Below are 13,409 nucleotides of genomic sequence, written 5' to 3' on the forward strand. Positions count from 1 at the left end.
GTGCTTGCAAATAACTATTCGTCGGGCATGAAGAGGAAGCTTGATGAGCTGCAAGAATCTGAAGGTCGGATTCAAGGTGACCGTCAAAGGCTTGCGGCTTATCTCCAGAGGCACCTTTTTCCTGGGTCATCCAGCGTTTGGCCAAGTATTGAGGCCTGGAATGCTCTAGCTCCGACGCCTTCCGCTCCTATGTCTTCTGCTTCGACGCCTCGTAGTGGGGCTTCACGTAAACAACCTCTGTGAAGGCTCCATCTTTCTCCATGTTTAGTATTTTATTTACTAAATAAATTTTTTTTTTTTCGGAGTTATAAAAACAAAACACACTAAAACACTCTAAAACAACTTAAAAACACCTTAAAATAGCAAGGAACAACATTAGAAGTTATGGTGCATAAAACCCTACGAATTTGCATCAAATCACTTGGAAACTGACTCAAAAACGTAAAATAAAGTTAAAAACGTTCACAAAGACTCAAAGGACTCAAAACAAGTTCAAAAGACTCAAAACTGCCTAAAAACACTAACTAGGCAGTTTTTTGACCTTAAACCCAATGTTGGACGAATTTAAGATTATGGTTTGATTCAAACGTAAAAACACAATATAAAACACTATACTAGACTCAAAGAATGCAAAACTAAACTTTAAAACACTAAAACAAACCAAAAGACTCAAACATCACCCAAAACACTCAAAACAGCCTTAAAATCACTTTCTGGGCAGTTTTGAGCACTTTGGTGAATTTGGACGAATTTTGGGAAATAAATTGAATCAAAACACTTTAAAACATAAACTAAACAAAGTCTAAACACTAAAGAACAAGAAAGTAAAGGGGGGTTTTAAATTGACGAGAATTGAAATAACGAAAGAAGTTAATAAACTAGACAAAATGTAAAGATGAATTTGATGGAATTGAATGGATAGGAACCTAGCTAAGGGGTTCATCTCCATACATGTTATACTTGCATAATAAAATGATTTCCAATTGCATTTCAATAAACTATGATACTCAACACCCCAAGTTAACCGTGATGCACTAATTAACCTTCAAATCTTCCTAACGTTATTGAATTGGATGATGCATGCGACAATTCAAAACATTCCCCACAAGTCCTCAACATGAATGCATAGAAGAGGTACAAGCAAGAATCATTACGCTCTATGAAAATTATAAGTGTTGACGAGGCATTCGTTACTATGATTGCATGAAACTTATGCCAAGAATTTGTTTAACGCGATTGTTTATAAGCAACCTCCACTACTTGCGAATATAAGTTCGTAACTATTAGGTGAAACTCACTTATATTCTAGCGTCATATTCATGCATGAAAATTAAGCGCGCATTCTCAATAAACATACATAAATAAGTTATCAATCAAACGGTTAAACAAATTGAATCCACAACTTATGAAACGCAATTAGAAGTAATCAAATCAACATGCAAGCATAAACATATATTTCGAATCCCCCCCCTAGCCAAGGGGGGTTTAGTTGAATTTAAACATTGGAATCAAAGAAACACCTAAACATTCCAACAACTCAAACTTGAATTGTATGAACGCTTAGGCCCTCTTCTCTTCCATTCCTCATTCGTACAAAACAAAGAGTATTGAAATTAAACATTGAAATCAAAGAAACACCTAAACATTCCAACAACTCAAACTTCAATTGTATGAACGTTTAGGCCCTCTTATCTTCCTCTTCGTTGTAGCACAAGGTCTAAGGATAGTTTGATGGTGTGAATGGTTTGGGGAGTGGTTGGAGTGGCTGCAATGGAGGAGAAAAGTGTTTTGGTGGCTGCTGCAAGGGTGTGGAGAGGTTTTGACGAATTTCTGGAATATGGAAGAGTGAATGAGAATGAATGGAATGGATGCTTATTTATAGGTGAAATGGGGGGAACATGACAGCTAGGAACTTGGTGGAAATCTGAAATGGTGATGGGAGATGCATGTGGCTGATTTATGCATGTGATTAAAGGGTGGGAATGCATGTGCTTTGACAGAAATGAAAGGGAATGCATGTGCAATGAGTGTGGAGTGAATGATTGAATGCATGTGGCTGATTTATGAAGAGTGAATGCATGTGGCTGATAGGTATGAATGATTATGGTTGCATGTGGGTGGAAATGCATGTGGGAATGCATGTGCAAAGCTGGAAATGCATGTGGAATTAAAACTAGAGTGAATGATGATGAATGCATGTGGATTAAAGAGAGAGAATGTGGTGTAATGATGAAGTGGAATAAGTGCATGTGGATGTGGCTGATTTGATTTATGGAAGATGCATGTGGATTAAAGATGAGTGAATGATTATGGGTGCATGTGGATGAATGTGCATGTGCAAGGTTGTTGTTGTGATAAGTGATAAGTGTATGGTTATGATAAGTGTATGATATGATAAGTGAATGATATGATAAGTGAATGATATGATAAGTGGATGATATGATAAGTGGATGATATGATAAGTGGTGAATGATAAGTGGTGAATGATATGTAATGATATGTGGGAGTGTGGCTGAAATGAAGAAGTGGAATGTTGGAATGTTATGCACGGCTAAGGATATAGGAAAGGTTTAAATGTCCTAAAACTAAAGGGAACAAGGTTCTAACACTTTGGTCTTCAATTAGGTCTTCAATTTCGTCCAACACTTTGGCTCCAAGCATAGGCTATCCATCCTTAGCCCAAAAGTGCTCCAAAAGTCTCCAAAATGCATCTTTTTGCTCCTTTAGCCCTTTGGACCTACAAACACACGAAAATAGCTTTAAAGTACTAAAATAACTAAAGAAACATAACGTAAATGCACGAGAACAAGCCATTTAAGTCGCATGAATATGCTCCTATCAATTCCCACATGCATTTCCACCCACATGCAACCATAATCATTCATACCTCTCAGCCACATGCATTCAATCATTCACTCCACACTCATTGCACATGCATTCCCTTTCATTTCTGTCAAAGCACATGCATTCCCACCCTTTAATCACATGCATCTCCCATCACCATTTCAGATTTCCACCAAGTTCCTAGCTGTCATGTTCCCTCTCTTTCTCCCTATAAATACCATTCACACTCATTCACACCTGAATTCATTCTCATTCACTCTTCCATATTCCAGAAATTCGTCAAAACCTCTCCACACCCTTGCAGCAGCCACCAAAACACTTTTCTCCTCCATTGCAGCCACTCCAACCACTCCCCAAACCATTCACACCATCAAACTATCCTTAGACCTTGTGCTACAACGAAGAGGAAGATAAGAGGGCCTAAACGTTCATACAATTCAAGTTTGAGTTGTTGGAATGTTTAGGTGTTTCTTTGATTTCAATGTTTAATTTCAATACTCTTTGTTTTGTACGAATGAGGAATGGAAGAGAAGAGGGCCTAAACGTTCATACAATTCAAGTTTGAGTTGTTGGAATGTTTAGGTGTTTCTTTGATTCCAATGTTTAAATTCAACTAAACCCCCCTTGGCTAGGGGGGGATTCGAAATATATGTTTATGCTTGCATTTTGATTTGATTACTTCTAATTGCGTTTCATAAGTTGTGGATTCAATTTGTTTAACTGTTTGATTGATAACTTATTTATGTATGTTTATTGAGCGTGCACGCTTAATTTTCATGCATGAATATGACGCTAGAATATAAGTGAGTTTCACCTAATAGTTACGAACTTATATTCACAAGTAGTGGAGGTTGCTTATAAACAATCGCGTTAAACGAATTCTTGGCATAAGTTTCATGCGTATTCCATAGTTATGAATGCCTAGTCGGTGTTTATGATTTCCGTTGAACTTAATGATCTTTGTCGAATGTCTCTATCATGCGTATTCCATAGTTAGGGACTTTGATTAGGAATAATTTGGTTGTAATGCGTATTCCATTCAATCCAATGAATCTAGGGAAATCTGAAAGTTAATTTAAGCGGACCTAATTAACTTGGAGCATTGAGAATTCATGGTTTATTGAAATGCAATTGGAAATCATTTTATTATGCAAGTATAACATGTGTGGAGATGAACCCCTTGGCTAGCATCCATTCATTCCATTTCATCAATTTGATATTTACATTCTGTTTTAATTCCAATTTGTTCATTTAATTTAATTTCGTATAAACCTAAATCCCCCTTTACTTTAATGTCAAATTAGTTAGAAATCAATTTAGTTTGTGTTTTTAAGAGTCTTGAGTCAAGTTACAACTTAATTTCATCCAAATTTGTGTTTATACTCAAAACTGCCCAGAAAGTGGTTTTTAGGCAGATTTGAATGTATTTGTGCTGTTTTGAGTCTTTTAGTTTGTTTGAGTGTTTTAAAGTTTAGTTTTGCATTCTTTAAGTCTAGTGTAGTGTTTTAAACTTTATTTTACGTTTTTGAGTCAGTTTCCAAGTGATTTGCAATCCCTCCTATTCCCCGGTCCAGAACGATCCCTACTTACATCATTACTACAATTGTCAAAAAGAGGGTTTAATTTGTGCGCGTATAAAATTAACGCATCAAATTTTGGCGCCGTTGAGGTTTTTAGTAAGCCCTCCTAATCCCCGGTCCAGAACGATCCCTACTTGCATCCTTACTACAATTTGACAACAAGAGGGTTAATTTGTGTGCTTAACTATTTTCACATCATCCATCCATCATCTTGTTTCCAAAATTTCGTTTTACAATCTGCCTAGCTTTATAACTTGTTTTGTTATTTCAATTTTCGTCAAATCAAAACCCCCATTTACTTTCTTGTTCTATAGTGTTTAGAATCTGTTTAGTTCGTGTTTTAAAGTGTTTTGAATCAACCCACAATCTTAAATTAGTCCAAAATTGTGTTTAGAGTCAGAAACTGCCTAGTTAGTGTTTTTAGGCAGTTTTAAGTCTTTTGAACTTGTTTCGAGTCCTTTGAGTCTTTGTGAACGTTTTTAACTTTGTTTTTATGTTTTTAAGTCAGTTTAGAGGTTTTAGCAAGCCCTCCTAATCCCCGGTCCAGAACGATCCCTACTTGCAGCCTTACTACAATTTGACAGCAAAAGGGTTAATTTGTGTGCTTAACTATTTTCGCACCACTAAACCCTAAGCCGCACCCTAGCTCTCTCTTCTTTTATTCATTCATTCTTCCATAATTCATCATTCCACCTTCCATCAGCAACTTCCATCCAATTCCAGCCACCATCCAACCTTGCCGCAGCACCACCATCCATTCCCCACTCCATTCCACACCTCCATACACCACCCACACCCCTTGCCGCAACCCTTTACCACCCTAAACCCATCTACAACCCAGAAAATCATCCAAAAACACCCTAAAGCCTCTCTGCCGCAACAAGAAGAAAGGACAAAAAGGAGCTTAAACGCGCAGAAATTCAAGTGGATTCGTTGGGCGTTCTAGGTGTAATCAATCTTTTGTTCTTTATGTTTAATTTCAATTTTGTTTCTCTTTCTGTGAACATGAGAGGCTAAATCCCTAGTTAGCTAGGGGGTGATTCAAAACCTTGTTTATGCTTGCAATATAAATTGATTACCTTTGGTTGGAATTTCATGAGTTGTGGATTCAATTCGTTTAACTGCTTGATTGATAACTTATTTGTGTATGTTTATTGAGAGTGCACGCTTAGTTTTCATGCATGAATATGATGCTAGAATATAAGTGAGTTTCACCTAATAGTTACAAACTTATATTCACAAGTAGTGGAGGTTGCTTATAAACAATCGCGTTAAATGAATTATTGGCACTAGTTTCGTGCTCATCATAGTAACGAATGCCTCGTCAACACTTATAGTTTTCATGTTGCTTAATGATCTTTGACTGTATCTTTATTGTGCTTTTCACGTAAAGGACTTTTGGAGAATGTTTTGAATTGTGTATGCGCTGTCCCATCCAATTCATTAACTTAAGGAAAACTTGAAGGTTAATTTAAGCGGACCTAATTAAGCCGGAGTGTTGAGTTTCATGATCCATCGAAAGACGAACTGAAAATCATCTTGTATGAAAGTGTGACATGTGCGGAGAGGAACCTTCTAGCTAGCATTCCATCCATATTTTCGTCAAATTCAGCTTTACAATCTGTTTTTATTACAATCTGTGCATTTTATTTAATTTCGTCAAAAACTAAATCCCCCTTTTATTTTAGTGTCTGATGCGAGATTTTACTTGACACTCAAATTAAACCCTCGTTTGACAATTGTAGTAGAATGGATAAGTGAGGGATCGTTCTAGACCGGGGATTAGGAGGGCTTGCTAAAACCTTCTAAATTGACTTAAAAACATAAAAACTAAATTAAAATACTCTTAACAAGACTACTATGACTCAGAAAGGCTTTGAAAAACTCAAATTGTCTAAAACAATCAAATTGACTCAAATAGAAGCTAGAACTTGATTTAGACGAATTTGCAATTGTTTATGACTCCAAAAGCTTAAAGATACAAAAATAAAACAAATACGAATGATTAAGACTTAACAAAATAGGGGGGGGGAATTGTGGTTGGACGATATTAAATTAAAAAGACAGAATATAATTAAAGGCAAAATGTAAATATGAATGTGATAAAAATATGGATGATGGAATAGCCAAGGGGTTCTTCTCCACACATGTTACACTTGCAAAACAAAATTGATTCTCAGTTGGTCTTTCGATAAGTTGTGAAACTCAATGCTCCAAGTTAATTAGATCCGCTTAGATTAACTTTCAGATTTCCCTAAATTCGTTGGATTGAATGGAATATGCATTACAACCAAATTATTCTTAATCAAAGTCCCTAACTATGGAATACGCATGATAGAGACATTCAACAAAGATCATTAAGTTCAACGGAAATCATAAACATCGACGAGGCAATCGTTACTATGGAATACGCATGAAACTTATGCCAAGAATTCGTTTAACGCGATTGTTTATAAGCAACCTCCACTACTTGTGAATATAAGTTCATAGCGATTAGGTGAAATTCACTTATATTTTAGCGTCATATTTATGCATGAAAATTAAGCTTGCAATCTCAATGAACATACATAAATAAGTTATCAATCAAACAGTTAAACGAATTGAATCCACAACTTATGAAATTCCAACCAAACGTAATCAATTCAAATTGCAAATATAAACATAGTTTCGAATCACCCCCTAGCTAAAGGGGGTTTAGTTCCTCATAACTTTGAAATCAAAGAAACACCTAAACATTCCAACAACTCAAACGTGAATTGTATGAACGTTTAGGCACTCTTCTCTTCCCTTCTCATACGTACAAAACAAAGAGAATTAAATTTAAACTTTGAAATCAAAGAAACACCTAAACATTCCAACAACTCAAACTTGAATTGTATGAACGTTTAAGCACTCTTTTCTTCCTCGTTGTTGTAGCACAAGGTCTAAGGTGAGCTTAAGGGCTTTAGGTGTATGTGGAATGGAGTAGGGAGTGGTTGGAGATGGAAGAATGAAGAGCAAATATGCAGAAAATGAAGTGGGACTCACGGCAATGCAATGGGTTTGTTGCTTGGTGTTTGTAACTGAAAATGTGTATGGAAGAGTAAGTGAATTTTGAGGAGTGTTGGATGCTTATTTATAGGTGAAATGGGGGAACAAAAGAGGGAATATTGCAGCTAGGAGGAGATGAATGATTATGGGTGCATGTGTTTGGAATAAAGAAGGGGGAATGTATGTAATAAAACAACTAGGAAAAGTTATGAAAAGCTGGAAATGGGAGTGGGAACTCACGGCAAAGTGTTTTGGGACCCCTCCATGCCGTGGAACCTAGTCAAGCTTAAACGGAGGTACCGTCCGGCTGCAAGACGTAAAAGAAAGCGCTTCGTGGGAGGCAACCCATGCATCTGAATAGAGAAGAACTTGGAAATCCCTGAGACGATTGTTGGAAGGTTTAGGTTGTGTTTTACTTGTTTAGTGTCGTTTTGTTTGTTTTGTTTTTTTGTTTTGCTCGAGGACGAGCAAAAGATAAGTGTGGGGGAATTTGATAGGAGCATATTTAGGCGACTTACTTAGCTTGTTTTCGTGCATTTATATTGTTAATTCATAGGTGTTTTAGTAGTTTAAGCCATTTTCGTGTGTTTTTAGGTTCATATGGCTAAGGAAGCAAAAAGATGCATTTTGGAGCATTTTGGAGCAAATTAGAGATTGGAATGGATATCATATGCTTGGAGCCAAGAGGATGGACGAAATTGAAGGATTCCTAATCCATTGCAGCCACATGCACATTCAATCATTCACACCAAAACCTTGCACATGCTTTCCCATTTCATTATTCATTCACTTTGCAGCCACCATTCACTCTTTAATCCACATGCATTCATCATCATTCACCACACCTTGCAGCCACATGCATTCCCCTTTTATATTTCCAACCCACATGCACTTCCCCCTTTAATCATTCAAACATGCACTCCCTTTAATCACATGCATAAATCAGCCACATGCATCTCCCATCACCATATCAGATTTCCATCATATTCACATGCATTCCATCCTTTAAAACATTGCACATGCACTCCCTTTAATTAATTAAGCCACATGCACTCCCATCCATTTCATCATTGCAGCCAACACATGCTTTCACATGCATTTTCAGATTGTCCCCTTGCACATGCAGCCACATATTCATTGCACATGCAATTCCAACCCACATGCATCCTTTAATCATTCAAACATGCAGCCACATTCCCTCCTAGCTGTCATGTTCCCCCCATTTCACCTATAAATAAGCATCCATTGCTTTCATTCTCATTCACTCCTCCATTTCAGAAATTCATCCATTGTACATACCACAACACAAACCCATCCATTGCAGAAATGTAGACCATCAAACTCCCTTGTGCCGTGCTCTCCCTTACAATCCAAACACCATCCTTCCATTTCCACCACTCCCCAAACCATTCACACCATCAAACTCACCTTAGACCTTGTGCCACAACGAAGAGGAAGAGAAGAGTGCCTAAACGTTCATACAATTCAAGTTTGAGTTGTTGGAATGTTTAGGTGTTTCTTTGATTTCAATGTTTAATTTCAATGCTCTTTGTTTTGTACGAATGAGGAATGGATGATAAGAGGGCCTAAACGTTCATACAATTCAAGTTTGAGTTGTTGGAATGTTTAGGCGTTTCTTTGATTCTCTTTGTTTTGTACCATGAGAACTAAACCCCCCCTTGGTTAGGGGGTGATTCGAATATATGTTTATGTTTGCATTTTGATTTGAATACTTCTAATTGCGTTTCATAAGTTGTGGATTCAATTCGTTTAACTGTTTGATTGATAACTTATTTATGTATGTTCATTGAGAGTGCACACTTAATTTTCATGCATGAATATGACGCTAGAATATAAGTGAGTTTCACCTAATCGTTATGAACTTATATTCACAAGTAGTGGAGGTTGCTTATAAACAATCGCGTTAAATGAATTCTTGGCATAAGTTTCATGCAATCCATAGTAACGAATGCCTCGTCAACACTTATAATTTTCATAGAGCGTAATGATTCTTGCTTGTACCTCTTCTATGCATTCATGTTGAGGACTTGTGGGGAATGTTTTGAATTGTCGCATGCATCATCCAATTCAATAACGTTAGGAAGATTTGAAGGTTAATTAGTGCATCACGGTTAACTTGGGGTGTTGAGTATCATAGTTTATTGAAATGCAATTGGAAATCATTTTATTATGCAAGTATAACATGTATGGAGATGAACCCCTTAGCCATTCTATCATCCATTCATTCCATTCCATCAAATTCGTTTTACAATCTGTTTAGTTTATTAACTTGTTTTGTTATTTCAATTTTCGTATAAATCTAAATCCCCCTTTACTTTAATGTCCAATTTAGTTAGAAATCAATTTAGTTTGTGCTTTTAAGTGTTTTAATGTCCAACTTAGGGATTTCCAATGCACATGACAAGTTAAAAATCATCATTCTCACAGATTTTAGTCATCTTCACACTTAAGTACATTCTTAATCATAGTCACCATATACTAGTTCACAATTAAGCATTTAAAACCATGTTTTGAATGTAGTAACATGCCTTAGAGAATTTGCTCAATTCCTTACAAGATATGAACTCGATTCTCACTCAGATTTTCTGACTACACACCCTAAACTAGTTATATGTGAGAAGATTGATGTAAACATAAAAACGAACACTCACATATATGTATTTCAAAGGAAGCAATTTCTGGAGTTAATAAGCATGTTTAGATATGATCTCATGAATGGAATGCTACTACTTAGATGCGAGAACCAGTGACACCATAAGCTCATACCAAGTTCAAACTCCACAAATTGAAATACACAACACTCAAGATAGAAGTCAAGGGTTGTAACGGGGCTTGGGGTATGTGGATAACAAAGAAGGGATATGGAAAACAAAGGTTCTTAAAGAAATAGTGAGCAAAGCATTTGAATCAACTTAGAATTCACTTTTGAATGAAAACTCAACGGCGCCAAAATTTGATGCGAGATTTTACTTGACACTCAAATTAAACCCTCGTTTGACAATTGTAGTAGAATGGATAAGTGAGGGATCGTTCTAGACCGGGGATTAGGAGGGCTTGCTAAAACCTTCTAAATTGACTTAAAAACATAAAAACTAAATTAAAATACTCTTAACAAGACTACTATGACTCAGAAAGGCTTTGAAAAACTCAAATTGTCTAAAACAATCAAATTGACTCAAATAGAAGCTAGAACTTGATTTAGACGAATTTGCAATTGTTTATGACTCCAAAAGCTTAAAGATACAAAAATAAAACAAATACGAATGATTAAGACTTAACAAAATAGGGGGGGGGGAATTGTGGTTGGACGATATTAAATTAAAAAGACAGAATATAATTAAAGGCAAAATGTAAATATGAATGTGATAAAAATATGGATGATGGAATAGCCAAGGGGTTCTTCTCCACACATGTTACACTTGCAAAACAAAATTGATTCTCAGTTGGTCTTTCGATAAGTTGTGAAACTCAATGCTCCAAGTTAATTAGATCCGCTTAGATTAACTTTCAGATTTCCCTAAATTCGTTGGATTGAATGGAATATGCATTACAACCAAATTATTCTTAATCAAAGTCCCTAACTATGGAATACGCATGATAGAGACATTCAACAAAGATCATTAAGTTCAACGGAAATCATAAACATCGACGAGGCAATCGTTACTATGGAATACGCATGAAACTTATGCCAAGAATTCGTTTAACGCGATTGTTTATAAGCAACCTCCACTACTTGTGAATATAAGTTCATAGCGATTAGGTGAAATTCACTTATATTTTAGCGTCATATTTATGCATGAAAATTAAGCTTGCAATCTCAATGAACATACATAAATAAGTTATCAATCAAACAGTTAAACGAATTGAATCCACAACTTATGAAATTCCAACCAAACGTAATCAATTCAAATTGCAAATATAAACATAGTTTCGAATCACCCCCTAGCTAAAGGGGGTTTAGTTCCTCATAACTTTGAAATCAAAGAAACACCTAAACATTCCAACAACTCAAACGTGAATTGTATGAACGTTTAGGCACTCTTCTCTTCCCTTCTCATACGTACAAAACAAAGAGAATTAAATTTAAACTTTGAAATCAAAGAAACACCTAAACATTCCAACAACTCAAACTTGAATTGTATGAACGTTTAAGCACTCTTTTCTTCCTCGTTGTTGTAGCACAAGGTCTAAGGTGAGCTTAAGGGCTTTAGGTGTATGTGGAATGGAGTAGGGAGTGGTTGGAGATGGAAGAATGAAGAGCAAATATGCAGAAAATGAAGTGGGACTCACGGCAATGCAATGGGTTTGTTGCTTGGTGTTTGTAACTGAAAATGTGTATGGAAGAGTAAGTGAATTTTGAGGAGTGTTGGATGCTTATTTATAGGTGAAATGGGGGAACAAAAGAGGGAATATTGCAGCTAGGAGGAGATGAATGATTATGGGTGCATGTGTTTGGAATAATGAAGGGGGAATGTATGTAATAAAACAACTAGGAAAAGTTATGAAAAGCTGGAAATGGGAGTGGGAACTCACGGCAAAGTGTTTTGGGGATGGTTCTTTGTGGTTGTGATGCATGTGATTACATGTGTTGATTGCTAAGGTGTGTGATGATGAGTGTAAGTGGAATAAAGAATGAATGAAGGCATGTGAATTAGGTGGGAAAGAGGTGGAAATGGAATGTTATGCAATGATAATGTCTTGTAAAGATACTAATAAATAATGCATGTAGGGTTAGGAAATAAAATCATAACCTAAAGGGGGAAGATTAAAGGGTGTTGAAAGGTTTTGCATGGCTTTGAAGTGATTGTGGATTGGGCTAGAGTTTAAGTACATGAAATGGACCCAAATTGCTCCCCCTTGCATGGCAAGGAATGGTGTTTGTGTTAAGCCCAAGGCAAGGTGAATGTAATTGGGTTAGGGCCATTGTTTTGTGTCTTCAAGTGCATACAAGGCCTTCAAATTCGTCCATCCTCTTGGCTCCATGGATAAGCTATCCAATCCATGCCCAAAAATGCTCCAAATGGCCTCAAAATGCACTTTCTTGCTCCCTAGGCCCTTAGAACCTAAAAACACACAAAAGAAGCATAAAGGACTAAAATAACGAGAGAAACATAACGTAAATGCACGAGAACAAGCCATTTAAGTCGCATGAATATGCTCCTATCAAATACCCCCACACTTAGCTTTTGCTAGTCCTCGAGCAAAACAGAATAAAAACAAATAAACAAAACGACACTAAACACGTAAAACACAACCTAAACCTTCCACAACCGTCTTAGGGATTTCCAATGCACATGACAAGTTAAAAATCATCATTCTCACAGATTTTAGTCATCTTCACACTTAAGTACATTCTTAATCATAGTCACCATATACTAGTTCACAATTAAGCATTTAAAACCATGTTTTGAATGTAGTAACATGCCTTAGAGAATTTGCTCAATTCCTTACAAGATATGAACTCGATTCTCACTCAGATTTTCTGACTACACACCCTAAACTAGTTATATGTGAGAAGATTGATGTAAACATAAAAACGAACACTCACATATATGTATTTCAAAGGAAGCAATTTCTGGAGTTAATAAGCATGTTTAGATATGATCTCATGAATGGAATGCTACTACTTAGATGCGAGAACCAGTGACACCATAAGCTCATACCAAGTTCAAACTCCACAAATTGAAATACACAACACTCAAGATAGAAGTCAAGGGTTGTAACGGGGCTTGGGGTATGTGGATAACAAAGAAGGGATATGGAAAACAAAGGTTCTTAAAGAAATAGTGAGCAAAGCATTTGAATCAACTTAGAATTCACTTTTGAATGAAAACTCAACTTTTGAACAAAAAAAAGGGAGAATTTAGACAATTTACGCCCAGAATTGGTGTTTTGGAACCTTTCTTCAATCACTTATTCTTTTTTTTTTTTTTT

Source organism: Pyrus communis, chromosome 7, assembly GCF_041283825.1.
Source record: "Pyrus communis isolate YQ-2024b chromosome 7, ASM4128382v1, whole genome shotgun sequence".
Taxonomy (NCBI): Eukaryota; Viridiplantae; Streptophyta; class Magnoliopsida; order Rosales; family Rosaceae; genus Pyrus; species Pyrus communis.